The sequence below is a fragment of the Engraulis encrasicolus genome, chromosome 1 (genome assembly GCF_034702125.1).
Source record: "Engraulis encrasicolus isolate BLACKSEA-1 chromosome 1, IST_EnEncr_1.0, whole genome shotgun sequence".
Classification (NCBI taxonomy): Eukaryota; Metazoa; Chordata; class Actinopteri; order Clupeiformes; family Engraulidae; genus Engraulis; species Engraulis encrasicolus.
This window is the reverse complement of record NC_085857.1, coordinates 29,874,583-29,879,582: the sequence shown is the minus strand read 5'-3', so window position 1 is coordinate 29,879,582 and position 5,000 is coordinate 29,874,583. Positions and strand designations below refer to the sequence as shown.

At 43.2% G+C, this 5,000-nt stretch overlaps 1 protein-coding gene across 2 annotated transcripts in view; it reads left to right on the top strand.

The window, feature by feature from the left end:
* The window catches only part of LOC134450151 (N-acetyllactosaminide beta-1,3-N-acetylglucosaminyltransferase 2-like), a 31,799-nt gene that overhangs the window by 8,985 nt on the left and 17,814 nt on the right, over positions 1 to 5,000 (top strand). For both annotated transcript variants that reach the window (XM_063200016.1, XM_063200009.1), the window contains exon 2: positions 3,259 to 3,478. The gene's annotated coding sequence lies outside the window, so the exon portion shown is untranslated. The remainder of the gene's footprint in view (positions 1 to 3,258; positions 3,479 to 5,000) is intronic.

Sequence of the window (5,000 nt, the reverse complement as noted above, 5' to 3'; positions counted from 1 at the left end):
ATTATATTTGTGGTTGAGTTTCGTTTTAGGTTTGTTGCTTTTTCAACGTCAACACACAGTCTATCTACCTCATTGGGTACAGTGACAGCCATGTAAGGCAAGGCAAGGCAAGTTTATTTTTATAGCGCATTTCATACACAGGTGCAACTCAGTGTGCTTCACAAGATTAACAAATGCATGTTTAAAATGCATGATTAAAAAAGAACATTAAAAAACATTAAGATAAAATGTAATACAGTATCACATGCTAATGTACACCATGTATGTATTACTTATACTTTTACTTTGACATCTGATCACACATGACCCATCCACATCACATGTGGTTGCAGCGTTTGTATTGTAGACCTCCCCTCACAGACTGTGACGGTGACAGTGTGACCATGCGTTGATGGCTCTTCAGCAAGTATGTGCTCTTGTTCGCACACAGTTGTGCACTTAAAAAGTGTGTGTGTGTGTGTGTGTGTGTGTGTGTGTGTGTGTGTGTGTGTGTGTGTGTGTGCGCGTGTGTGCGTGTGTGTGTGTGTGTGTGTGTGTGTGTGTGTGTGTGTGTGTGTGTGTGTGTGTGTGTGCATTCGACCATGTGTTGTGTCTATGTTTGATCGTCTCTCAGTGTGTACTTCTGCGTGTAGATGTGTGAAAGAGAGTGTGTGTGTGTGTGTGTGTGTGTGTGTGTGTGTGTGTGTGTGTGTGTGTGTGTGTGTGTGTGTGTGCCATATTATTGTGACCGTGTGACCATGCTCTGATGGCTCTTCAGCAAGTATGTGCTCTCGTTCGCACACAGTGGTGCGCATAAAAAGTATGGTGAGGCAGCCTTTAGCTGCTATCCAGCAAGGCTTTGGAACCAGCTTTCAGTGGATGTAAAAACTGCCCATAGTGATGATCGTTTTAAAAGCAGATAAAAAGACAAAGTTTGTAGATGCTTTCTCTTAGTACTCCAAATTGTTGACTTTGGATATTTTAGATTTGTCTTATGTTCTTTCTTTTGCTTTTAAGTGGATTTGTTTATTTGCTTTATTTTTTGTTATTTTTTGTATCTCTGTATGAAATACGCTGCACAAATAAATTGCCTGTGCCATGCCTTGCTTAAGTTAAGTCCCAGAGTTATCCTGGGTCTTAGGGTCGTGGCCTTGGCACAGCTGTTGCTGTTACGTGCGGCGGCCTACCAGTGTCGTCATCGTCACTCGCTGCTATTTTAAGGGGGCTCGACATTTTTGGGGGCACGGTCTGCACTGCAGTGCACACACATTTCTACTGTATCACTCACTCTGAGTTAGGGCTGCACGATTATGGAAAAAATCATAATCACGATTATTTTGGTCAAAATCGTAATCACGATTATTAATCACGATTATTGAATTTCGCAGATTTTTTTGAAAATTATAACAAGATGAAATATAACCAAGAATGAATTATATACGGGATGGGCAAAATAAAATTAAACGTAATAATTATGTAAAGGCAATAGCATGAAACTTAGGCAGACAGATTTCTGGCCAGAAACACCTGTCAATATGTTCTGGCTTCAAGGACGCTCTCAAAATATAGGTCACTATTGCCATGATTAAAATTTCAACTTCGATTTCACTAATTTATCACGATTTTCGATTATTTTCGATTAATTGTGCAGCCCTACTCTGAGTACTTACTAAGTCTCCCTCCTTGCAGCCTCTGATATGTTTGTGCAAGAGGAACTGGAGCCTTCATCCACAATCCTGTAACCACGGTGAAAACCGACAGTGCAGAGCACTGAAGCGAAGGACAGCACTCCTCAGAGTTTTCTTTGTTTATTTGCCTACTAACATCTTGGGCCGAGCCCTTCTGCCTGTGTCTCGGGCTCTTAAGAGTGCTGTCCTTCGCTTCATTCTCTCATCTATGTTTTATTTCGGTCTTTACAAGAGCCCTGGTAGGCCAAACACAGCTGGTACTGCACTTCACTGCATCCTACCTCAGGGGTGTCATCATTTAGAATTGCCAAGCCTACACAAGCAAAGCCTGAATAATTCTTCTTCTTCTTCTTGTTCTTGTTCTTGTTCTTGTTCTTCTTCTTCTTCTTCTTCTTCTTCTGCCTTGTAGTAGCAGTAAGCTTACTACTTGTAGTACTGCCTTCATCCCATAAAGCTGTATCCATGGTTACGTCAACAGCTGAGAGTGCAGGTTATGTTAGTGGTAGGCCGTTTGGCAGGCAGGTAGGCCCTACCTCCGGTGTCATTAAAGATAGTCTTTCAATCGTTAAGAAGCGCTATATAGGCTTACACAAGCAAAGCCTTTTCCTCCTCTATCTTCTTTTTCTGACCACCGGTAATGTTTGAATTAGGTTCATTGTAGGTAGGTAGGCACAGCCGACATGCATGTATCCTACTTCAATTTGTCCCGGGCCCATGGTATTGTGTTTGTGGGTTGGGGTGGTAGGCGACGTTGGGGGGTGCTTTCAGATGACTTTGTCCTGGGCCCAGCCAAAGCTGTCAGCGACCCTGATTATCAAAGATAGTTTTTTGATCGTTAAGAATTCTTTTGTCAACCGACTGTGTTGTGTCATCATCCCTTTGTCCTCTCTGCTCGCTTCGGCGACCGCGGGTTGGAGGCAGTAGAACTCACGGGACGTGTCTGTCAAACAGCTGTTTGAAACTGGTACCCGACACCTGTTGCTCTGTTTTTGTTGTTGCTAAAGCCTTGTTGTTAAAAAATAGAAGACGTTTTGTTGCTAAGGCATTTTTGTTTGAAAATTCAGACGTTTTGTGACCACAAGACACATGACACTTTAAGGTTGGCTTTTTCATTGTTGTTAAGAAAACAAGACCTATTGTTGTTGTTTTTTGTTGTTCTTTTAAGTGTGTTTTTGTTGTCTTTTTTAAATAGGTTTTGTTGCTCAAGAATTGGTCCCCTGAGGAATGTCTTTAACCCATTGATGCCTGATGTTGCGTTGTGCAACATTGGCCCTGGCGCCTGGAGGGTCATTACGCAACATTCAGGCTCATGAGATTTGAGACAACTTTATTAAAAATCTCTGTTTGTTTGAGATGAATGAGCACATTCTAATGAAAGATATGGGTCTTGGCGTTTAAATGCAACTTAGTACATATTTGTATGTGCTTCAGAAGCTGAGATATTTAGGTTTTTATAGGCTGAGCGCAGCTTTTCTTAAAAAGGGCTCAGGCATTCAGCACCCTTTTTTGCAGGTGCCTTAGGCATCAATGGGTTAACTGAAAGCTGGAGCACTCTCATCTTCATCTTGCTCTCTCTCGTTCTGTCTTCCAGGTGTCCCCTTCCGTTACCCCACCTGTGTCCGTGGGCTTACTGGCCCTGGGCTAGCCCTGTTTCTGTGTCCTGCCTGGCCCTTGGCTAGCGTGCCGGATCCATGGCCAGAAGAGGATGCAGTCTCAGGGGAACGACCACAAATGCTCCCTTCAACTGATCTTTGGAATTACTGCTGAAGACTGCCCAAGCAATCATCTCCTCCTCCTCCTCCTGCCTGCAGGTACAGTATGAATGACCAATGGGACGCTGTGCTGATGGGTCTCTCTTTCTATTGGATGTTCCGACTGTCAGTCATAAGTAGCCATACAAAAATTATTTAAAAATATATATTTAAATGGACTAAAAGGGTAAAATTGGTTTGTAGTGCAAAATGGAACCAATTCATGGATTTCTTTCCACAGCTATGGTCAGATATGGTATACGGGGTGGGTAAGTTACTGCATGGTAGTTGTTGTCTATGAAAGCAAGATGGCTACCAGTTCCAGACTGCTTGCAGATGCACTGTGCATGGTGTTCACCTCTGACTGACGTCAATACGTACATGTACATCACGTAGCCTTTTGATTGGTCCTTGTAGGAAGGAGGCTGGGGTTACTTGAAGTTGGTACTAGCCAGACCATGCGCACCTAGTGACGCAACACCTTCAGTGTTGCTTCTACTTTTGTAGTCAGGCCAAGAGCGATGTAAATATCGTTTCTGATCTCCAGAAAAATCGTGAACTCCACCCACTTTGTCAGAAACCAGTCAACCAGTAGCAAATCTAGGGAGGCGGGTCAACCATGCAGTTTGGGAAACGTGAATTGTTATGTCAGACCAAGTCTTGAAGAGATTTGAAAGTCGATGATAATTAGGCTTGGTACTGGACAAAAATGTCCAATGGGAGAGTAACAGACAGCTGGGCTCTAGACCTTGATCTCAATTTCTAGATTCCCTAGCCCTACATCTGATATTTGTAGTGCATGATGTGGGCTCAGGCAGCTGTGGCCTAGTGGTTAAATGACGTTAGAACAGCATATGGCCTCGTGGTCGGTCCTTGTATTTGTAGTTTATTTAGCAGGGACAATGCAGTGCACATTGTTACAAACATGACATGGCAGAGCCATGACACAACTTGCAGATGTGAATACATGGAAGGTTTATAGCTAGATAGCTAATTTGCAACCTCAAACTTGGTACCAGAGATGTTCAACATGAGACAAACCACTTAAGAAAATGTCCATAGAAATGAACAAGGGCAATTCGTAACGCCAATATGCTTGCACATCTCCCACCTTTCCGGCAGCAAATTCATGATGTAATTTCTTCCTTCATGACCGCCGCTACTCGATTGCTTTGGTAGTCTCTGGTGTACACGCTCAGTAACCCTCCCTGCATATCTCCCTGCAGCTCTGCTTATCAGCCATCAGCAGTTTTGAGGTGGGGCTGGGGCTGGTTGTACCCAGCAATGTTGTTGGGCAACTTTGAAGTTAGTTCAGCGACCTCCCGTAACTGTAGCTGTAGTCTAGAGGGATATATAGTATAGTAGTAGTATAGTAACCCTGCTCGCGTTTCAGAAAATATGAGGTGAGTGCTCTGCGATGCTGTTGGGCAACTTTGCAATGAGTTCAGCGATCTCCCATAACTGTAGTGCTGCATTATCTTTGTAGTAAAGGCCGTACATTGCCTTGCTTACTGTATCTCTACATATGGAGCTTTATTCTTTGTCCTTTTTTTTTACCGTAAGTCGCTTTGAGTAAATGCAT